The 24,345-nt window shown below is 41.6% G+C and overlaps 2 long non-coding RNA genes across 2 annotated transcripts in view; one reads left to right on the top strand and one right to left on the bottom strand.

Annotated features, from left to right (window-relative positions):
• LOC140701779 (uncharacterized) overlaps positions 1 to 24,345 on the bottom strand; it is a 412,945-nt gene that overhangs the window by 60,858 nt on the left and 327,742 nt on the right. The gene's annotated exons all lie outside the window — the stretch shown is intronic.
• LOC110084747 (uncharacterized) lies at positions 3,834 to 7,600 on the top strand. Its single transcript, XR_002301533.3, has 3 exons — positions 3,834 to 5,566; positions 6,100 to 6,169; positions 6,611 to 7,600. It is a non-coding gene; the product is annotated as an uncharacterized LOC110084747 (long non-coding RNA).

Here is a 24,345-nt window from a genome sequence, read left to right as displayed (position 1 = left end):
AAAGCAGTGTTGGAAAATCAATCTAAACAGCAAAATTAATATACCAATTCAATTGGAAGTACTTAGCTGCAATGTTTGGTGAATGTGAACTGATATAATGGGCTAGCACAGTTTCTTGAAATATATGTTAACTACGGGGATTTTTTTTAAAAAACCCACACATTTATTAGTTTACTTCAGTATTACAGTATTTTGTGAATATTATTTAGTGACAGCAGCAGGTGGATTCTTAAAGGTGGGTTGAATTCTGAAAAGTGCTTTTGCTGACTCCCCATTTTATATAAAACAGTGGATGGAGAGATAGACATTGGAGGATCGCATTCAGTCAGCTGTCATATTGTGCCAACCATAAGTAACATGGTAACATCTCGCATAGACTACTGCAATGCACTCTACATGGGGCTGCCTTTGAAGACGGTCCGGTGACTGCAACTGGTCCAGAATCGAGCTGCGCGGCTGGTGAGTGGTGGGGCTGCTAGAGAACACATCAAGCCAATTCTGTTTAAGTTACATTGGTTACCAGTTGCTGCCCAGGCCCAATTCATAGTGCTTGTTTTGACATATAAAGCCCTAAATGGCTTAGACCCTGGATACCTGAAGGACCGCCTCCTTCCATATGAGCCTACCTGGCAGTTAAGATCTAGCCAGGGGGCCTTTTTGAAAGAGCCGTCCCTTAAGGAGGTAAGAGGGACGGCTTGTAGACAAAGGGCCTTCTTGGCAGCTGCCCCCAGAGTATGGAACGCCTTCCCGACTGAAATTCGTCTGGCGCCGACGGTGATAACATTTCGGTGCCAGGTCAAAACCTTCCTGTTCCAGAAGGCTTTTAATTGAAATACCATCAACTGTGGGTCCTGATGGCAATTTTTAGATTGTATTTTAATTGTGCTTTAATTGATTTATCTTTTATTGTATTTTAATTGTTTTTTAATTGTGAGCCGCCCAGAGACCTTTGGGTAGAGTGGGCGGCATATAAGTTGAATAAACGGATAAATAAAATAAAATAAATAAGCTGAAAGTAGCAGAAAACAGATAAAACAACTAAGATGATGATCATCATCGTCATTATCGTCATCATCCACAACATTCACATATTCTGCTTGAGTAGAGATGTGGGTGTGCAAATATCAACATTCTGTTTTGAGGAGAAAAAAAGGAGGGATATGTTGCCATTGTGAGCTGCCTATAGATCCCGGGAAGCCTGTGGTTCGGACAGGGGGCTGCCTCCCTCATTCCATAAGTTACACTTGCTATAGGTCCAGGCACATGTTCTTTGAGGTATCCTAGTAACAGGACCAAAGGAGTAGAGGTAAAAAGTAAAGCTTGCCAGCTTAAAAAACCCCAAAAGGTTATTAGATATATTGCATCTCATATGATGCCTTTGAGAGATTTTGGGTGGGAGGGAGCTGCAATGAATATCAATCAAGTAACAGCTAATAGTTAATAATAATAATAATAATAATAATAATAATAATAATAATAATAATAATAATAATAATAATAATAATAATAATAATAATAATAATAATAATAATAATAATAATAATAATAATAATAATAATTTATTGTCATTGTAAGTATATACATATACAACGAAATTCACAGACACCCAGAGACCAGACACATGCACACACATAAAATTCCCAAACACTCCCCACCCACTAAAAGTCCCCCACTAAAAATACAAACAACTACACCGCAGGCCAAGTAACACAGTCCAACTAACACAGTCCCTTTCTATGTAAGATATTTTTCCCGCCTTTTTCTAGTCAGATGGGTTCTGTCAGTCAGGGTTCAGTTCGTGTTCTTTCAGTGTTAGTTATGAAGTCTGAAGACAGAGTGAAGTGCTCTATCAGCTATGAGACCAGTCAGTCAGTTAGTAATGATGCAAATCAATCAGTTAAGCTCAAAGATGTAACAAATTAACATTTTCCCACACAATATGTTTGTTTCTACATATAAGGACTGTGCATAAATGGAAATATGTTATTCTTTTTCATTACCAGAGTCTCTGAGTGAAAGTATTGAGATAGTAAGTGCCAGTTGAAGTAAACTAAGAAATAAGGGGCGGTCTACTGAGGGAGACATCTAGCTCAAACTGCTCTGTGGGTTCCTGACTGAACAATTTTATCTACTGTGTAAAAAGAGGAGAGTTTGTTCTTTAAATTTTAATTTAAGTCACACCAATTTCCTCATACCAACTTTACCACATCCCAATAGAATGATGAAACTTTGACCAACATAGAAAAAGAATAAATGTGATGGTGGAGAGAAGGTGACAATGTCACTTTGCTAATTTATGAATACATTTCCTAAAGTTTTTATACTACTGCACTTTTAGGCCATTGAATAACCAAGCTGTTGGGGCAGTGTACGGGTAAAGTTAAAACACAAAGCAGAAAGAATAGCCAATGTTAAAAACAACATATAATAAAATCAAGAGTAAAAACAATGCGACATGTAATAAAAACCAGATAAAACCTGCAGCAAAAATAAGGCAACGCATGATAAAAGGAAAGTAAAACCAGGAGCAAATTCAAGTAGTGCAAAGATCTGAATTGATTAAAAATAATTTTTTACATGCCTAAGGGAATACAGTGGTGCCTCCCTAGACAATTGAGTTTTTGACCCTGTTCCTCAAAACGTTTTTCCCTCCAATTGGAAAACATTAATTACATAAGACCTACTTTTTTATCCCAAAAAAGTGGGGGAGAAAGTGTATGCTGCTGTTTTTCCTGGAAAGCCAGCAGCATACACTTTCTCCCCCACTTTTTTGGGATAAAAAAGTAGGTCTTATGCAATTAATGTATTTCAGTGGGGGGGGAACCATCTTGCAAAGCATCACCAATGAGACTATGGCTGAAAATTTAAATGATAGAGAATGCTGAAAACAGCCAAGAACCAAAGGATAAAGAAATTTAAAAAAAAACCCAGAGAAATCACAAACATAATGCCCCAATTAACGCGGTTCGAAAGCATGCAAATGCGAGTAGATAAATAGGGACCACCTCGGTGGGAAGGTAAACAGCGTTCCGTGTCTAAATCACACTGGCCATGTGACCACGGAAAGATTGTCTTCGGACAAAAACGCTGGCTCTATGGCTTGAAGAGCGGGATGAGCGCCACCCCCTAGAGTCGGACACGACTGGACAAAAAATTGTCAAGGGGAACCTTTACCTTTACCTTTATGTAGTTGAACTTCCCACATTTGGGAAAATCACAGGGGCCAACAGCATACACAAAGTGCCTCTCCCTGGGAAAAACATTTTTACCACATGGTATTTCCTTTACAAGGTATGAATTGGAATGGCCCTTGCATCTCCTACCCCCTTCTGTCCCCTGACCCCCCACATTATGGTGACCCCCTGGCTGCACCTCCCACTCAGTACAGGGCTGCACAGCTCCAGTCCTGCCAGAGGCCAAGAGAGCTCCTCAGTGTTTTGGGGTGCCCTGTGGGACCCCCATCAGGGGCTAATTGTTCCTCCCACAATCCTCTAGTGCACAGATATTACCATATACTAATACCTTATGCTAATACCTATGCACTAGTGACTAGAGGATGGAGGACTCAGGTTTTCTGTGTGAGTCAAGCAGAATCACGTCCATTTCAAAAAAAGGCCAAATGGGGAGGTGTCTCTCTCTCTCTCTGTGTGTATGGCCATTGCTTCTTTATTTGAAGCACTGGGGGCCACCCTCAATCCACAGCTGCCTCAGCTGTAACCATAAAACAACCACCATATTATTCGCTGACTTACATCTAAGAGAGACGTGCCTAGTGAGGTCAAACCTTTGCTAAGAGCAACTTTCCTGGCAAAATCCATTTTGCCATAAACCTTTGGACTTAAAGTTCTTCACACTGGTATACACCTGATGGAGTGTTTTTTTTAATCCATGAAAGCTCATGTATAGTATGTATTTTTAGTGGTCTGTAAAGGTATCGTCTATTTTTGCATTTGTACTACATCTGGTAGGTTTCATCAGAATGCCTTCCCCGTTTGTCTTATCAAGCATACACAAACGTCTATCAACACCAGGAGAAATGGAAAGATCTGTTTATGGTAAACAAAAGGATTTGGCCCAGTAAAAGAAAAAACCTTTGCAGAAACGTAGTAGAGAGCTGAACAGAGAGAAAAAATGCAATACAGCTTTATTTAAGAAAAGTTTATTAAAAAGACTTGTTTCTTTTGGCATTTGAAACTTGGATCACTGAAAGTTACCATAAGACAGAGCAAGGGAACAGGTGGGCCTCCAGACATTATGGGACTACAACTCCCAATGGCCTTTGCCAGCATAGCCAGTGGAGAGGGTTGATGGGAGTTGTTATCCAGAACATCAGGAGGGCCCTGCCATCTCTTGCTATAACTCGTAGCGTTAGTGGATCCCATTATGGTTCAACTGACAGGTCAGTTCCCAAGATGTGTCTTAGATATTACCTGTAGCTAGGCTGATGTCTCTGTCATTCCTGCCCACCAGAAGGTCTCCAGATCTGTATATATTGATGCAGCAATCATATATTTGCAAGCAGGAAAAAAAAAAAATAACCACAAAGGAGGAGGAGGAAGATTAAAGCTTTTTATTATTTTAGCACTCTGTGCAAGCAAGTTGTTCGTTTCTCTTACGAGTCCCTGATGAAACTGTTTTGAATTTCTAAAGTGGATTTGCCTTCTTTAATGCCCTAACACTTTCATTGCTGTGGCTCTGTACATTCGAAACACACAATATAAAACCTTCCTAACAATTCCTTCCTTTTTATTTTTAAATGAATGTGAGCTTTTAAAAAAAAAAAAGGGGGGGGGGAAAGAAGGACGATTCTTGAAAAATTTCTAATTATCTCCTTTTAAATCCCTTTTAAATTAGAATCACAGGCCTTACACAAATATGGTTTGGTCCCACCGCTTATCCGATGGATTAGCAACAAAATAACTATTCAACCGCCAAGGCGGAGGGGTAGGGGGTGGGAGGCGAGAGAGAATGAGAGAGAGAGAGAGAGAGAGTGATGGTTATACCTGAATGCTGAACAAACTGCTTTGAGTCTTGTTGCTTAAACCAGATGGTTAATAAGTGTGCGAGAGCACACGAAATCGCCTGTTGTATTTACATCATGTCTCCCTCTTCTCTCAATGCCGAGGCAGCCAGACAAAAAAAGCAACCTCAAACAGGCTACTGAAAGGCCTTCTGAAAATACCCATTCCCCGGGATGGCTATGCTGCCTTTAGGCTTCCCCGCCACACAGTACAAAGTTACTCTGTGTCCTTTTTCTCTGCTTACTACAGAGCCATTTTCTGAGAACCAATTCATAACAAAGGATTTGCGCTCGCCAGGGCCTGGGCCTAGACTGACGCCATGGGCCTTTCCCCACCCTGAGAGCCTTTTGTTTGGTGCCCAAAGAATTGCTCCATTCATTATCCCCACAGATGCTTGGCCCGAAGGCAGAAAGAGTCAGTAAAAACAACAAGAAGCTGAGTTCTCCGCTGGCCTAGGCTATCATTATCTACACAAGAGATGATGAGTTTGTAATGAAGTTGACGAGCCTTATTCAGGCCCTCGCAGATTGGCAAGAGGATAAAAAGTATCTTCAATTTTCGTGTTGTCTGATGTTGAAGTTAGCTGTCATCCGGCACTAGATTAGTCACACTTTGAGCCGAGGCTTTGGAAAAGGGGTCAGAACAAAGCTACTGTACTCTGGTATTTCACAGTCAGAGGAACAGAAGCATAATAAATGTGCTCTGTAATTTAAATCAAGGAGCTGCTGTGGGAAACCGCTGCCTCTTTCTCTTGAGGAATTAGTGCTATGCACTGGGCTGCTTGACACCGCCTAACAGAGAAGAGGCCTGGACAACTTTGCTCTTAAAATGGGAATGAATGGCGTGATTATATTGGATGAGGCTTTTCTGAAAATCGGCAGAATAAAGGTTTCCTCTTCACAGAGGATACATTAGATTATGTGTGTGTTTTATGCTTCTTCTTCTTCGGTGTCTTCTCTGTTTGGTAATTCCGTTGAAGAAATGGGTTAAACAGGGATGAAATTTTAATTGGGAAATGTTTCGCATTTAGGCAATGCAGATAGCTTTTGATAAATGTTACTTTTTTTTCCTCCCCCAGTGAAGATGTATAGACTTGGAATAACCCACAGTTTACCCCTTTGAATCGTTCTCATCAAGCAACAGAAAAGGTACCATTTCAATTGTGGCATAACTCAAGGAATTAGAATTGCCCAATGTGTAAAGCCGTCATATTTTAGGAAGTAAAATTTTGATTCATACAGAACGACCCGATTATAAACCAAACTGCGAGATGAAATGCTAAGTTTTGTTTGTTGCCTGACAAGTCTGATGCTGAGCGGGGGAGAGGGGAAAAAGAGGAGGGAAGTAAAATATATATAGAATTCTCTGCTAAAGAGTTTACCTTCAGGCAAGACGACAGGACTACACAGTTAGTCATTGTCTCACATACAAACGCCGTTCAGGCTTAGCTTCAGCTAAACACCATTGTCCAAAACGTTACTCATGAACTACCTCATTGTAGAGGTGGTTTTGTTTCTGTTCCCTTCCAGTTCCAGCTGGGTGGCTCAGAGAAAAGATGTCACTCACTAGTTGTCTCTGTTTATTTCTAGCCATACTGTGAAGACGATAGCTTGGTAAACCAATGGTCCATGAAAGAAAAGAAAGAGAAAAGAGGAAAAGATGGGGGTGGAGGGAGAAAAGAAGAGAGAGAAATCATTCAAGACGGTCAACGTTGCCGCTTCCTGTTCACTTTTCTGATCTCTCACGATCACCTTGACTCAGCAGAATTTCAGCCAAATAGAGGGAAGAAAATAAAGACATTGGAGAAAGCTTTGTTGAAGATCCCCAGTCCTGATGCTGATTATCGATCAGATGATTAAGGCAGATGAAGAGGTTTTTTGAACGTGAAGGCTCTGATTGTGTCTCTCCAATGTGCCCCAAAAGGGGCTGAGGAATCAATACTCTCAATCACAGTGGAAAGCATTTCTCTGTCAGTCACACTGACTGAAGTGATTAGAATTGAGTCATAAGACAATGAATAACTCCACACCAGCTTCCTTTCCCTCTTTTGCACCTCATAGGGAGACTAATGAACTCTTCAAGCATACTGGCTAAGAGAGTGGAGCTACCACTTATATAACATCCACCCAACAGGCAAATTAGCATTTCAGGCAGTAGGACTATTGTGCCTCTCTCTCTCTCTCTCTCTCTCTCTGTGTTTTACCTTAATTTAGAGATGCTATTCTTTAATAAATACAGGTGACAATATCTAGACACATTAGGATAAGTATTAATGACAAGGAGTAACTTTCTTCACATCACTAACTAATATGGCTGGTACCTTTCCCCATTGTTTACTGAGGAATCGTGTCCACAACACATATTTCATCCCCACCCAACCCCAAGTTGGCGATTTAGTACAAACTTTGTTAGGAAAGAATGCATGTTTCATAATAATAAAATCCCTATGCCAGCAACACAGATCACCCGAAGGTAATTGCCATGAAACCTTGTGGATTTCAGTGGAAGAGATCTAAGTGTCCTTCTCTAATTTGTTATGTTTTCTTGATGATGATAATCTAACTCAGCCATTCCCCCTGTCCCCAAGGTATTCACTTCAAAATACTTTCACATACATGCTATGGCAGTTCACTCTGTGTCTGGTTATGAGACTGAGTAATGATTACATATAAACAATAGAAATCAATGCCTCACATAACGTTGTCTATCCAGAGCTGCACCACCTTTTATTCCTGGCTAATAATATGTTGCAAATAACTTTTTTTTCCAAAAATGGGTGATTGTTCTTGATTGGTGATAGTAACTCACCACAAATAGTGGGTATTACACACGTTCCATCTGCATTAATATAGTATATTGTGCTTGTGTGTGACATACTTAATTACTAACACTGTGTTTTTCAAATCAGCTTATTATCTCTATAAATCAGCCACCAGATCATCCTTAAGAATTTACTGACCAAAACTTTGTAGTGTAGCGAAGTAAATCATTCTAGAGTAGGCCCATTGAACCAATGAGGTTTTGTTTAGTCAGCTTCTTCATAATTTCCACTAATTCAAATGGGCCTACTCTTATCTTCAGCTTAATTTAACATAGTGAGTTTTAGTTAGAGTAAGCCCATTTGAATCAAATGAACATATGGAAGAGATGATTTATCAAATCTTCACTGATTTAATGGGCCTGTGTGTGTTTAGTCGTTTAGTCGTGTCTGACTCTTCGTGACCCCATGGACCAGAGCACGCCAGGCCCTCCTGTCTTCTACTGCCTCCCGGAGTTGTGTCAGGTTCATGTTGGTTGCTTCGCAGACACTGTCCAGCCATCTCATCCTCGGTCGTCCCCTTCTCCTCTTGCCGTCACACCTTCCTAACATCAGGGTTTTTTCCAAGGACTCTTTTCTTCTCATGAGATGGCCAAAGTACTGGAGCCTCAGCTTCAGGATCTGTCCTTCCAGTGAGCACTCAGGGTTGATTTCCTTTAGAACTGATAAGTTTGTTCTCCTTGCAGTCCAGGGGATTCTCAAGAGCCTCCTCCAGCACCACAATTCAAAGGCATCAATTCTTCGGCGGTCTGCTTTCTTTATGGTCCAGCTCTCACTTCCATACATCACAACAGGAAAAACCATAGCTTTGACTATTCGGACTTTTGTTGGCAAGGTGATGTCTCTGCTTTTCAAGATGCTGTCAAGATTTGTCATCGCTTTCCTCCCAAGAAGAAGGCGTCTTTTAATTTCGGGGCTGCTGTCTCCATCTGCAGTGATCATGGAGCCCAGGAAGATAAAATTTGACACTGCCTCCATATCTTCCCCTTCTATTTCCCAGGAGGTGATGGGATCAGTGGCCATGATCTTAGTTTTTTTGATGTTGAGTTTCAGACCGTTTTTTGCACTCTCCTCTTTCACTCTCATTACAAGGTTCTTTAATTCCTCCTCACTTTCTGCCATCAGAGTGGTATCATCTGCATATCGGAGGTTGTTGATATTTCTTCCGGCAATCTTAATTCCGGCTTGGGTTTCTTCCAGTCCAGCCTTCCGCATGATGTATTCTGCATATAAGTTAAATAAGCTGGGGGACAGTATACAGCCTTGCCGTACTCCTTTCTCAATTTTGAACCACTCAGTTGTTCCATGACCAGTTCTGACTGTTGCTTCCTGTCCCACATATAGGTTTCTCAGGAGACAGATAAAGTGGTCAGGCACTCCCATTTCTTTAAGAACTTGCCATAGTTTGCTGTAGTCCACACAGTCAAAGGCTTTCGCATAGTCAATGAAGCAGAAGTAGATATTTTTCTGGAACTCTCTGGCTTTCTCCATAATCCCCATCTTTAATGGGCCTACTTTAATGCAATTTGTTAAGTATTGGGATATTGGCCACTGTGGGGTAGTATCAGGCTGGCAAATTTATATCATAATTCCAAAGAAGTCTAATCTGAAGTGATTTCACCTGAGTTCTGTGAGACTTACTCCCAGGTAAGTGAGTATAGAAAGCTCAGCCCTCACAGTGGTGGTACAACCTTCATCATGGTTCGTTCAGACACATTGAATGCACTATTTCTGCTTTAAGAGAGACTTGTGATTATTGCACTATGAATGATTATTTGGTACAGTGGTGCCTTGCAAGATGAATTTAATTCGTTCCGCGGTTAATGTTGTCTTGCGAAAAATTCATCTTGCGAAACGTGTTTTCCCATAGGAATGCATTGAAATCTAATTAATGCATTCCTATGGGTAAAAGAAGTCAGAACAAAGTCAAATTTGGTTTACAAAGGGTTTATTACGTGCTCTTTAAAGCCATACATATTATGCAGATGATTTCAAAAATTTCAGTCAAAAAACTTTAACTTTTTAAACATCATAGAAAAACATTTTAAAATCAGCAAACATGAGGCAGGAACAAAAAACGGAAAACATTCGTCTTGCGAAGGACAGCCATAGGAACATTTGTCTTGTGAGTCATCAACCCCATTGCCAAAATGCATTTGTCTTGCAAGTTTTTTTGTCATGCGAGGCATTTGTCTTGCGAGGCACTGCTGTACAATCATACAAGTTCAGCTCCAGTAGTTTGACAACAGGAAGAAGTTTAAAGAGAAAGACAGCAACCACAGCAGTATGTATGGTGTACAGCCCCAGTAACAGCATCTAATTTACTGTGGCATAAGATTTCGCAGATGAGAACCTATTCTATAAGCTGCTCTAGAATAATCTTCTTGCATGGAGATGTTGAATGGCTATCCACTGTCTAGGCACTTCGTGTGGCTGGCTGAGATGGGCACGAACCAAACCGCAAACCAGAAAAACAGATGAACCAGGCTGGTTTGCAGTTCAGTTCGCAACCTGTTTTGCTGAAGGAAAACAAAGTGGCAAACTTTTGTCCCCCTCACCGCTTCATTTTGCTTTGGCAAAATGGATGCTCCCCTCCCCCTCCAACTGTATCCGCTGCCTCCCTAATTGGTCCTGCTACTACCTCCTCCTCCGCTGCCGCCACTGCCATCCTCAAAGAGAGTGGGCCCTCCTTCCCTTCCAGGAACCATGTGTGTGTGTGTGTGTGTGTGTGTGTGAGAGAGAGAGAGAATGCATCTGTTCATGGATCCGCTGCCAAGCTGATAGGAGGGAGCCAGGCCTGCTGCTCCTGTGCATGTGCCCAGCATTCAGCTGCTCTCTCAGATCAGATGGGAGGCAGGCACACGCTCAGAGGCAGCACCCTGGCTTCCTTGCAAGGACCCCAGTCACTGCCTCTGTGCATGGCCCAGGAAAGAGGAGGAGGAGGAGGAGGAGGAGGAGGAGGAGGAGGAGGAGGCATGACAGGAGCAAGTAGCCGCCCCACCCCCCAAAAATCGGGCACAAACCAAAAACCAAACTGCAAACTGGTTCATTTTTCCAGTTGGTTCATAGTGGGTCATGGGGTTTGGCTAACCACAAACCATCATGAACCACCATTTTCCAGGTTCGTGCCCATCTCTAGTACCCTGTATTAACAGGGGTTAGAAACAAACAAATATATGCCTGAGAGAAATGGGAACCTTGGTAGGGGTCTCTTTGGATGTGAATTAGCCTAAGTTATCTTATGTAAGACATTTTTGCATTGCATCTGAATTGCAATGTCCATTTACCATTTTCCACCAGCACCCCAGATGTTCTTATTTATTCAAAAAAGAAGATGTCTGAGGGATACCACATTAGACAGCTTACTCATCTTCTCTCTTACATAAATATATACGAGCACATGCAGAATTACAGAGTGGTCCTTTTTTGTGTGAATCATGCGCATTATTGTTATATTGTGATTTCCACTTATAAAATTTATTTTCAGTTTATAAAGTTTTGTTTTCGGTTTGCAGGTACTGAATGCAAAACTGATTTGAATAAGTGCCAAGTGAACTGTGTGATAACAGCAAAGAGGAGCAAAGTTCAGCTTTGAGTCCACTGACATGTGTAATACACTGTGACAGTCTCAATATTGACAGTCCTGAAAAACTGGTACCCCTTGGTGAAGAAAGATGCAAGAAGTTGCTGAAATGTCAGGTGGAAGAAGAGGAGGGAAAAACCTTGGAGAAAGCAACCTACATTCTAAGCAACTTCATTCTCTCTCATTACTCGGTTTTAACATCAGTGCCTGCGGAATTGATGTTGCCTTCGCCATCTCTGGATGGGGAGCCAAATAAAAATATCATATGAATATCTGCAAACACGTGGCTGTTAACTGCACAGGCCCACTCGGATGCCCTGATGTCCGCAAGAAGAAAAGCAGTAGTGTTAATAGCCAGAGAGTTTCCAAAACATGGCGAGCAGCATAGACGAGCACCAAGGCTATAAGCAGAGCAGGACTGAAAGGTCCTTCTAAAATGAGAGCTGCTTGTGCTGTGATTCTTAGCCATAGAGTGGGTCCAACTGCCAGCCATCACAGGAGTAGTCAACAAAGGTGACAAAACCGAGGGATGTCCATGTAGATGCAACTATAGATCAACTCTTAGGAACACAGCAAGCTGCCTTATATTGGGCCTGATCTAGCAAAATATTGTCAATATTGATTGGTAGCAGTTCTTCAAGGTGTCAGGCACCACCATTTTGCCCATCCCTACCTAGAGATGGTAGAGACTGAAGCTACGGCTTTCTATGTGCAAGACTGTATGTGTAAGCTTTGGCCCTTTGCCAATAAAAACAGCAAACTCCTTTTGTTGTTAGGAATTGACACAGCCTCTCCTTACACCCCTCTAAGACAGGGTTTCGGGTTCTTCGACCCCTTCCATGAAGAGGAGGCGTCACTGGCTGCAAATCTTCATGTGGTCTGAAGTTGCTGGTTTGGAAACCAACTTAGTCATGGGAATCAGTGGGGTACTGAAGTTACTCTGAGCCAGCTCAATTGCATCGGGCAACCTTTGACGAAGTGTGGATTCAACCCACGGAAGTTAAAAGAATTACTCTGGAGCAAATGAGATGAAGATTATGGTCCTAACTCAATTAATGGTGCTAGTGTGCTGTGGGATTCTTTGGAAGTAAACAATCATTGGTTATTATAGTTAGTCATGAAGTAATCTAAAGTCAATCTAGTTCATCAGTGTTACCCTGAGACCAGTCAGGGTAACACATAATGAAAAAAGCGTGAAGAGCAGAGCAAAAACAGCATGTGTAAGGGCTAGGCTTCTTGAAGAGGTCCCATTGTCTTTAATTAAATTGGCTTCAAATTCACTTCAATGTGAAGTACAAGGAATTATAATTTTTCCACCAAGTAACATATCGCTGAGGTTTTCCCTCAGGCCCAGATGTTCTAATTACTTGCATAAATAGGAAGTAGCTATTTCAAATTTCAGGCTTTCCCTCCTTCATTTAGAGAGCCAGAAGGAGCAACAAGAGATCTGTCAAGCTTCCTGACAGTTTTTTTCCCCTTTCTAATTTCAAGGGGAGAGACTGGTGTCAAATACTGTATGTGGTTCTACATCTGCTGGGTTAAGAAATGCCCCCTAGACCTTACGGGGCTGCAATTTCTTAATAATCATAACAACTTGAGAGCTGCTAAACCCACTCTCAAAAACACAGAAATGTCAATAGTGTGGTGACACTCTCAAGTGGACCAGAGGAGCCATTCCTTCTCCTGGAGCATTTTCTCCCTCTGTCAGATGGCATTTGTGTGGCCTCTCTGTACACAAGGCCATGATAAATTGAATTACATTTAAGAAGGGTTCGTTTACATTAGCTCACGAGGGCACGCGCCATGGTCTCTCATGTTTTCAGATGCTCTTTAAAAGTACCATCTTTGCACAAGGATATCTAAAGAAGACAATACATCTAAGATAGGGGCAAGGATCAACAGACCTTTTTTTAAAAAATTAAACACAATGGTATCTTTTTAAATTTTATTTTAGCAAAATACACTAGTTAAATATAGTGTGTGGAAAAATAACTCTTTTTAAATTTTTGGATTATGGGTTCTGGAAGCTTCCTGCTAGCAGGGCTACCCCAAAGGCTGGTGAATTCTGGGAGGTATAGTCCACTCTGGAAGACGTCTGTCTTTCTCCAGAACACCTCAAATACAAATGCACACCATGACTTTACAATCCAAAGGCACACCCTGACTTTTAAGCTCCACCTTGAATTGTTGGCCCTCCACTGCTCCCTGGATATCAGAACCAAAGTGTACCTTGCAGAAAAGCTGCTCCTTTCCCTGGTTCTCGGGAACAGGGCTTGTAGCTCTCAATCTTGGGGATGAGCTCTGGGTTCCAAAGCTACTGTAATCTCAAGAGAGGCCAGTAAGTCCTACTTCATATGCTGCCACAGAAGGAAGGAGGCAGAGGTATGACTCATTTATGTGTCTCATCTCCTGCTCCTCTATGTGATGTGCCAGGCAGTTCTTACAGGAGAAGATACAAGATATGAGAGGCTATATGTAGGAAGAAGACTGTGAAGAACAACCTCAGAACACCCCATGAAATACCACTTCTCCTAATGCCTTCAAATCCCCTTTTAAAACCAGAGCTTAGGAAAATAACCTCTTGGGGCAACATTCAAAAGATGGAATTTGAACAGAGCTCAAAATTTTTTTGAACAATAACTCGAAGAATTGTTTGAGCCAAAATTGTTCTCCAAACACATAACATGTCTAAGCTCTGATCAAAATCCTTTTTTCCTCCTATGAAGATTTTTGTTCAGCCCCATAGTTTTCCTGTTGTACTGCCAGAGGGGGAAAACTTTAGGCTTATCTAATGCATGTAGTTTTTTCCCCCCCTGGATACCTAAAATCAACCAGAGTCGAGGCAAAATATATACCCTTAAATTAAAGCACTGTTTGATAAACAACAATTTAGGTTTGAATTCTCTTTTAGAAATGAGCTCAGCAGTAACCTAGCCTATGCTAATGTAAACGAAAGAAGCATCCTTTCCCTGTTTACTGGCCTCCCTTCTCCTTCCTCTGTTGTTTCTTCTGTAATACACTTTAGAACAGGCGTCTCAAACTCAATTTACCTGGGGGCCACTGGAGGCAGAGGCTGGGTGAGGCTGGGCCGCATCAGATTTTCCGCCAAGCAGAACAAGAGCCCAAGGAAGCTGCCCAGGAGTTTCCTTAGCCCGGCTGGGGCTCCGAGGAGGAGGAGGAGGAGGAGGAGCGCACGAGACGTCGTGGGTAGCCACGACCCCCTTCGGCTCCTTCTTCACTACCACCACCACCAGCAGGACAAAGAAGCAGAGAAGGGAGGGAGCGCTGGCGACCACCTAGCGGGGGGGGGAAGGAGGGCACAACATAATTTTTTTTAAAAGCCTCAAAGAATCACCTTGCCCAAGGAGAAAAGCGCCCATCAGTACTCGCAAAATTAAACAAAACTGGGTGGGGCCCCCAGAGGTGTGAACGCACATGGATGCACACACGCACGTGTGCACACACACATACACACACACACACGGAGGTCCAGCAACCTTCCTCTGAGGGCCCCCCTCAAAAAAAGGCACACTCAGGCAGGCTGGGAGGCAGGTTGCATTTCTGGATGGACGCTGCCCGAGGTGCTCTCTTGGGAAACAGCCAGCGAGCGAGGCGAGGCTTTTTTTTGACTCTTGACAGCAGAGGACGCGTGGGCGCTTTGGGGGGGCAGGCAAGGCGGGGGCCACAAACTCATCTGGCGGGCCTCAAATGGCCCCCAGGCCGCATGTTTGAGACCCCTGCTTTAGAATGTATCCTCTTGTGAGACTGGGGCCTGTCCTCTATAAGAGGACAAACATCATTGTTGTAGTAATAAAATGGGCAATAGGACCATGTATATTGCTTTGAATGTCTTGGAGGAAGGTGGGATGTGCATGTAATAAATGAATAATGGCATCACCCTCCTCTCTTCTTTCAAGCAGTTTCTCCAAACCTGCTTCCCCACCAAATGTTTCTTGTCTTTGATTAACAGAACTGAGGAACTGCACGTTCAAACCATACTTCCTCCTGCACTTCACCGCCCCCCCTTCCTGTTGGCTCTCCTCCATTGTCTCTGTTGCGTTGATCCAAGCTGTAAATTGGTCAACACTGACCAGAATCACTTTTGCAGAAAACCCTAGGACAACAAAGTGATGTGGCAAATGATGGAAGTGGACAAATAAGACTTTGATCTCCTCAAGCAGTTGCTGGGAATGTAGTCTTCAATGAGCAGTTTTCCACCTCAGACAATCTTCCACCTTCAGCTGTTACTCAAGGCCACTGCAGACTTCTTTCTTAACTCTGAAGTGACACTCAACATGAAATTAAGGGCAGAGCAAGAAATATATGCAGGTTGCTTTTGGGCTTTTGTATAACATCCCCATGACTAATAGGTGACCAATGAGACCTTCTGCAAGTAATTGCCTGAGGATAAGTTTGGATGTCAGGGACACACACACAAAGAAATTGGTTACTGGGATCTCTTTTGTGCAATCAAGGTGATTGCTTCCCTTTAACCTACCAGTCAGAAGTGAAATAATTCGAAGCACCTGTCTCCCTGACCAGCAGGAAAGGAACCTTGGGCAAAGGAGGAAAGCAGCCAATTCAATTTCTGGGTGTGCAGCACTGCTCTGAGTCTTAAATTAGACTGACTTATTTATTGTCTGCTGAGAAGGTTTGCCTTGTTCAGGTGTTTTCGGGTCACGGATTTGCTGAAAGCAATGCAAAAGACAGCTGAAGCCTCGGTGATCCCCTGTTTTCCAAAACACCTCCATCTCTTTCTAGGAGAAGAAGACTGAAGATCCTTCAAGAATTTTGTTCTTCTCCTTGAAGAGATCAACATCAGAGAACAACATCATCATTTCATGTTTCTTCAGTGCAGTTTTACTGTGGTTAATACAACACATGAGGTGAAAGTCTTGATGTCTAGTAAAGTGGTTGAGGAATGAAAATGATCGCTGTAGATCTTATTTCTTGAAGAAGGGTGTAAAATGAAATATTAAAATTAAGAGATTTAGATCATTTTAAAATCAATTAAATATTTAAAAATTAAACAGAGACAATCATGGCAGATCATGACAATCACGCCCAGATCTACCCGAATCACCCGACATAGCCAGCAGGGACAGCTGAGGGGCTTGACGCCGAGAGAGGCCCGGAAGGCGAAAACTAGAAACCGGGCCTTCTTGGCAGTCGCCCCTTGGCTGTGGAACACACTCCCTACTGAAATCTGGCTGGCACCCTCGGTGGGTGTTTTCAAAAACCAATTAAAAACTTGGTTATTTAAACAGGCCTAACCCCCAGTCAATTAAGTGATTTTCTTTTTCTTTATCTTTTTTTTTCTTTTGTGTATCACCATCTTGGAAATCTGTTGCTTAGAACTAATAGTATAACTGCATTTTATATGTTATTTTAACCTCTTTTAACTGATGTAAGCCGTCCCTAGTAGACGTTGTCTAGAGGGGCGGGGTAAAAATCAATCAATCAATCAATCAATCAATCAATCAATCAATCAATCAATCAATCAATCAATCAATCAATCAATCAATCAAATAAATAAATAAATAAATAAATAAATAAATAAATTAACTACCACTTCCAGAATAAACTATGCAATAGGTATACATTGGCTGCAATCCTATAGAGAAGTTTTAAGACATAAATCCCATGGCAGTTAAGTGGACTATTTCCCAGTAAAATGCCATAGAAATGAGCTGCAAACTGTATACATACTTCACGCAACAGTTTTTGGGAAAAGGCCTATACTTGGCAACCCAAATATGGTGACATCCCTTCCTTCTTGAAAATACCTTCACAGAAATGAAAGCTGGAACAATGGTATCAAGACAGAAACAAGAAAGGTCAACTCAACTATTGGGTTGTATCGCAGGTGACTAAATACAGTGGCACCTTGCTTAACGATGATAATCCGTTCCAGGAAAATTGCCATTAAGCGAAAACATCGTAAAACAAAATTAAAAACCCAAATGAAACGCATTGAAACCCGTGCATTCCAATGGGGTAAACACTCACAGTCCTGCAAAGATCCTCCATGCGGTGGCCATTTTTGCTGCCTGTATAGCGAGGAATCCGTCCCTAAACACAGCAGGGAGCCATTTTAACCACCCGGTGGCCATTTTGAAACAGCTGATCAGCTGTTAAAAAAACATTGTTTTGTGAAGAATCAGTTCCCAAAGCAGGGAACCGATCATCGCAAAGTGAAAAAACCCTATTTAGACCATCGTTTTGCGATCATATTTGCGATCGCAAAAAGATCATCGTACAGCAATGTTGTCGTAATGCGGGGCAATCGTTAAGTGAGGCACCACTGTACTAGAAAATTGCTAGATTCTTCTCTAGCTCCCTGTTGGCCACTTACATGATTTAAAATCTTGGTGACCCATTTCTTATTTCTCTTTCCTAGAAACTTAAAGCTTCAGACTTGCTCAATAAAACAGGGCTGCAGAATATTAAGTAATTAGCTGATTAGAGTCACAGACCTGGTCCTACAATTAGGTGGAATGAAGCAGCTGCCTCTGGAAGCAGATGCTGAGTACAGAATAGGTGTACCTGTATGTACCATAGGATTTGCTGTCTGCCCCAGTGCAGTGGACAATTCTTGTCATGATCACTGCTGCATGCCATCAAGTAAATTCTGACCGATGGCAGCTCTTCCCAGCATTCTCTGTCATTTAGCTGCTACTCTGATCAGATGCTGTAGATTGGAGATGATGGTCAGTCCTTGAATGCAGATCCAAAGATTGCCCCAATGACATAGTGCATCTCAAAGCGACCCTGTTTAGCACAACCTCCTAGACTGATCGAGGCCAGAATAACTGGGCCTTCTAGTCACAGCCTCAGCATTCACAACATGTAACTCAAAGAGAGGCATTTGCTGAACATTTGCTTGCTATATTACATCCTTGTGATACTATTGGTTTATTTATTTACTTACTGGTAAATGAATACTTTGATCTTTAACCTCAAAGGATGTCCAGAACAACTATACATACTGTAATTGCAATTACAATACCAGTTTTTTAAAAAAGCAACATCAGAAAAAAATTAAATAGCAGCCCAGCTACAATCGATGTTAAAACCAATTGAAACAAGAGCCAGTTGAGATAAACCTCCTACAGAACAACATCAAAAAACAATGGACAAATAAAGAGATCATTGCCAGGTGTCTGAAAGAGATCAGGGTGCTAGTGAGCTTCCTTGAGAAAGGCAATCAAGTGTTTGCACCACCATCCACCACATGTCAGAACACAGTAGTAGCCAAAGGGTCTCCACGAACAGGAAGGTTCATGTGAAAGCAAGCAGTCCATGCCATTTGCTGGTTCTTAGTCATGGAAGGCTTTCAAGGCCAGAATAAGTGATTCAAATTTGACTTGAAAATGGACTGGGAGCTAATAGAACTGCTTCAGTACTGGCTAAGATATTATTTGAATCCCCTGTTCTAGTCAGTGGACAAATTATTGTATTTTGCATGGCATGAAGCTTCAATTTTTTTTTTTAAAGCATTTCCATATACTGTACAACATTATAAAAACTCTGTTACCAGCACACGGATCACAAGCTTGCTTCTTTCTGTCCAGGAATGGGTTATGCAGTAGCATAACTGAGTGGAACGGCCTTGGTGCCACAGAAGCCCAATGAGGTTCCAACAAAATTCTATGGAAGGTGTCACATCTGGGGTCAGTCAGGAGTTCAATTCTCCACTGTGTCTCTTGCAAATTACATAGTCCCAGTGTAACCCCATAAGAAGGAATTGGGGGAAAAAACCACTTCTGGGTATAGATTTTTTAAAAACCCTGAGAAGTATCACCATAAGTTCAAATCAGCTTGACAACACCACATCATCATAGTTGTTGTTGCTGTTGCCATGGTCGTTCTTATCATCACAACGTTCTAAAACTTTATGGGCTCACAAAAAGAACATTTGAACATGTGAAAAGAAAAGACACCTGGTCTTTCTATAATCTGGGGCTGCAAACATGCTATGTTTCAAACTTCCCTGGTTCACGTAACTAGAAAGGATCTCTGCCTTTTAGAAAGCAGCATGGAAGCAGAAGCAAAGCCTTGAATGATCACTTAAGTGCTTGATCTGGTCAGTTCCCAGCGTTTAGTCCTCCCTAGTTCACGTTATTAGCCTAAATCACCAGTTGTGTCTGTGTGGTATTAGCAAGCCTATATATTTTCTGTCAAGTGATGACACCATTAACCAGACCCTGGAGAATTTTTTTTTTAAAGAACAGTGATGTCTCCTAATTAATTAATTCCTGCTGGCCAACTATATGTTATGCCATGGAAAAATCTACTTTTAGCAGAAAGTGTGGTAATGTCTCTCAAGTCCCTTCCCATCTAGCTGGCCTTTGGTTGACTTCCATTTTTTCATGCCTGTCCCATTTCCCTAAGCACTTTTGTTCTCTAGCGCAACATCCCACCATATTAATCAAAATAAAATAGCCACAAACTCAAGTGGCTGGGGAAAAAAAAAAGTTATGGGCTTCCTCAAGAATCACTTGATCAAGCCATTCTTTCATCAATGTATTCTTCGCTCTTCAAAAAAAGGGGAACACTAATCCCTTTTTGTTTTCGTGAAAGCTGGGTCTTACGTATCCCCACAAATGGCTACTGCTACACCAGAGCTGGATGGGGACAAGCCAAGGAATGTATTGTGATTCAGGCTGCAAAAAATTCTCAATTTCCTCGTGTATCTCCAAACCCCAGCTGTATTTTCTTCCTATCTTCATTTTCTACTGGCACATGAGAGTTTATATGTGGGGATTTTAAAGTGGATAATTGTGCACAGTTTAGCATGCCCTGTCCCCAGTGTGCACATTTTAGTCAATGTGCTTGTGCATATTTTTCAAAGACAAACATTTTGAGTTATGCATATTGTTTGTATATATATTTTTTAAAAAAATGGGGGTTGTGGAATCTGTTACTTGCAGTTTCTTGCCAGTGATGAGAAACCAAAATATATGTGCATACTTTTGCTAATAAATTCAATATTTTTTAAAAAAGTTACTGCATTTTTTCCCCTCTGTCCTTACGTGTGCCAACCCGTGGTTTCTTTTCCACCTCTCGTTATGAAGCATTCTTGGAGAGACTTTGTGAAATGTGATTTATTTCCATGACCTGACAGTCTACAGTACTTCCATTTTGGTCAATAGGTGCACGACTGCCTATGGCTCGAACTGCCCCTTGTTCTCCAGCCCTCAGCAGCCAAACCTTAAAGCAGTTTGTGCATCAGGAAGTAGACTTTAAAGGGGAATTCCCACCCTACCCTAGAAAACATGTCGGTGGCCCAAAGGTTGCTTTGACAGCCAGTGGACTAACGGGGCAGGGTCCAGTCCCACAGACTCCATGCCAAATGTGGCGGCCTGGCAACTCTGCACAGGGATACTGTGCGGACAAAATGGGAGAAGAGGACCAACATGCATGCAAGTCAAAAGATGAATGCAAGTCATCACCACCACCACACCATCGTTTATACAAGGGGTGGGGGCAATGTGTAGCCTCCATCATTAAACTGTAAACTGCCCAGGCAATGTTTTAAGCACTGTGGGGTGGTATATAAGCAGCACACTTTGCTTTGCTTTATACTACAGATGGAGGACCGAAGAAGAATTATAGTGATTTGCCCAATCTCATCAAATATCTTCATTGTGGGAATATTGTAACATGATTTTTTAACACCATTTCTCAAATCCATTATGCTACCTGAGTTCTCTCTATGCTACACTGGACTAGTACTTTATGGAAACCGTATCATAAAATAAATGCCCCTGCCATTTATGAATATTATAAATAAATAAGCACACATGTTGTACAAACAGAGTTATGGTTCAGGTTAGCAAAAGGAGGGTTTTTCTGTCAAATACAAGCAACACAATCCACCTCTCAATGAAATCGATAATGAATAAGCCAAGCAGATGACCCCAATTACCTGGATAATTTTACTTATTTGGAACATTTTTTTATCTTGCATTGCAGTATAAAATCTCCCAAGGCAATTGAAACAAAGTTTAAGAACAGGGGAAACATACTTAAAATAATTTAGACAAAAACATAATAATATAAAAGATATGCAAGAACAACAGCAATAATAATAAAGCACATAAAGTAACTGACTAAGCAGGAATCACTGCCTCCAGTGGGAGGCTACAAGATACTAGAGCAAGGACCGGCCGATTGACTCTACAACCAAGGAACAAACACTCACTGCCTTCTACTTGCCTCTGGTTGGCTGGTCAGAGTTCCATGTCATGCAGCCTTAAGACCTGGGTTTCCACCAGCCAATCACAAGCTGGTGGCCATTCCTTTAAAGTCTACTTTCTAAATCATCAAGGAAAAGAACAAGTGGTTGGTCTGCTACAGAGCTTGACGCCAAAGAATTAGTAGCAGTTACTGCACTGAAGATTATTTGGTCCCATTGCTGCTGTTCCTTGGGCTTCCAGAGTTCTCAGTGACCGTAATTTCAGGATAGCAGCCCATTGCCTTGATTCACAGCTGTTTCTTGTACCTCTATCCTGTCACTATTTATATTCATGGGCAAGGCAGTCATGTGCCCTCCTTCAGAGGCCTGTTGGAGAATTGTCCTCTTCTGGGATATGTCCTCTGTTTGAAGGGATGTTCACTCCAAGTCTCATGTAAAGATAGCAATCCAGAAGGAATGAGGTCAAGGCCTGTAGAGTTACCCAGACACAGTTAGCAGCACCTCATCAGGCTCTAAACTGAGTGACGCGGTCTTCTCCACACACAGGTGTAATGATGTGAAATACTGCCTAAAGTTTAACCATCATTTCTAATGTTATGCCTCCACGCAAGATATACTACATGCAATTTTATTCATATTGGTCTCCTATTTTACCTTCTTTCTGTGATGTTGATGGCCACTTTACTCATAAGGAGACTGAGTAGCCTTTCCCCCACCTGTAGGCTTGTGGCAGACTAACAGTAGACGCAGCACACCTCCTTCAGTACTATCGCTCTTTCCTTTCCTCTCTTTCTCCTAGATACTGCATTTTTAGACTATAGCTCCCGGAATCTCACTGTCAGGATCACCACTGTCATGGTGGCTATAGGATTCCGGGAACTGTAGTTAAAAAAAACCAAACAGACATAACCCTTTTCAAAATAATAATAGTCCCGTCAATATTATTTCTACAAATGCTATAAAAAGCTCCTTAAAAGTAATTTTTGAAAGTAACTATCTCTCACTTGTTTTATCTAAATAACTTAAGCATTATTCCTTAGACCTAAAAATAGCTTTGTAACTACTGGTTACATTATTCATTGTCAAAAACGAACATGTTACAGATAATCATGTGACTTGTAACTAATTACATCTAAACTTTGTGGTGAGAAGCATATGAGACTGATCAGTGGTTGCTTCCAACAAGCTTAACAGGTCAAAATGAGCATCTTAAATTGTGCTTGGAAACAAACTGAAACCCACCGAAGACACTTTAAATCATGGTGATATATTTCAAGCATCTACCTTCAATCTGTATTTTGGACCACTGTATTCTGAATCAATTGACATTTTCTGATAGCCTTCAAGGTCAGCCCTCAGCACAACACAGTGCAGTAAATTATCATGTCTGGGTATTACCTGGACTTGACAAAAAGCACTTTCAGGCTGGATGCAAGGGCAGCTAAATAATAACACAGTCATAGTTAACTATCCACAGTTTTTCAGTGGATATGGCATAAGGTTTTAGTTGGATTTAAGTAAATGGATGCATTTGTTCCTCAGTCTCAGTTTCATATCAAGGATGCAGCTTCACTTGAATGAAGCTGGATTATCGAAATTCCTTTGTGAAGGGAAGAGCATCCGTTTTCCATGAATGGGCCCAGTGCACATTCAGTACAATGTATGCACATGTGCGATAGAGCTGAAACATACACAGCCTAAATGCGTACAGCTTTTGTATACAAACTTTCATTATAGCTTGAATACCTGGAAGCTGAATAAAGAGGTACATACTTGGTTGAGAGCATGATCCTGCTCTCCTTTCCACGTATTCATTTCTCCATGGAGGAATGCATCAACAGGCCTTCTGCTTATGTGAAACCCCACATTTTGTTTCTTCAAAAGGTTGATGAATGGCTGATGCCATCAATAGGTGGCTTGCATGGCTTCAATGTTGCATCATTAGGATGAAAAATAAACATGCTCAGAAGCAGGATTCCAATCCTGAGTACCCAATCTGAGGGGCTCTTGGAGAGAGTTTCAGTTTCCCTTTTGTTCAGTGTATTCATCCCCCACAGAATTCTCTGAGCAACACATAGAATAAAATGTACTGCAGCTATACAGTGGGGTCTCTACTTAAGAACTTAATCCGTATTGGAAGGTGGTTCTCAAGTGGAAAAGTTCTTATGTAGAATCTGCATTTCCCATAGGAATGCATTGAAAACCATTTAATCCGTATCTGCTCTTTTCCGTCCATAGAAACTAATGGGAAGCTGCTATTCCACCTTCTGCCACTAGAGGGGGATATTTTTCTTTTTTTCTTAGCTCAGGGAACAGTGTTAAAAGCACTTCTGACGAAGCTAATTTTGAAGCAATGGACTGAAAACCAATTAATCCGTTCTGGCTGTTTTTTTGTTATGTAGAAGTGCGTTTGTACATTGAAGCATTAGTTCCCATAGGAACTAATGCAAAGCTGGTTAATACGTACTCTACCACTAGGGGGAGAATTTTTTTTAACCTAAGATGACCTACGGTAAGGTTAAAAAAAGAGCAGGAAAGGTTTTTTTTCCCTGTTCTTATCTAGGATTTCTGTTCTCAAGTAGAAGCAAAATTTAGCAAACGGAGCTGTTCTTAAGTAGAATTGTTCTTAAGTAGGGACGTTCTTAAGTAGAGACCCCACTGTACTGACTGTGTACAGTGGAAATAGCTAAATTCAGGTGTGTCATTTTAAAGTGTCATTATG

Source organism: Pogona vitticeps, chromosome 1 (genome assembly GCF_051106095.1).
Source record: "Pogona vitticeps strain Pit_001003342236 chromosome 1, PviZW2.1, whole genome shotgun sequence".
In the NCBI taxonomy this organism is placed as follows: Eukaryota; Metazoa; Chordata; class Lepidosauria; order Squamata; family Agamidae; genus Pogona; species Pogona vitticeps.
The sequence above is the reverse complement of the archived record's forward strand: the minus strand, read 5'-3'. Positions and strand labels throughout refer to the sequence as shown.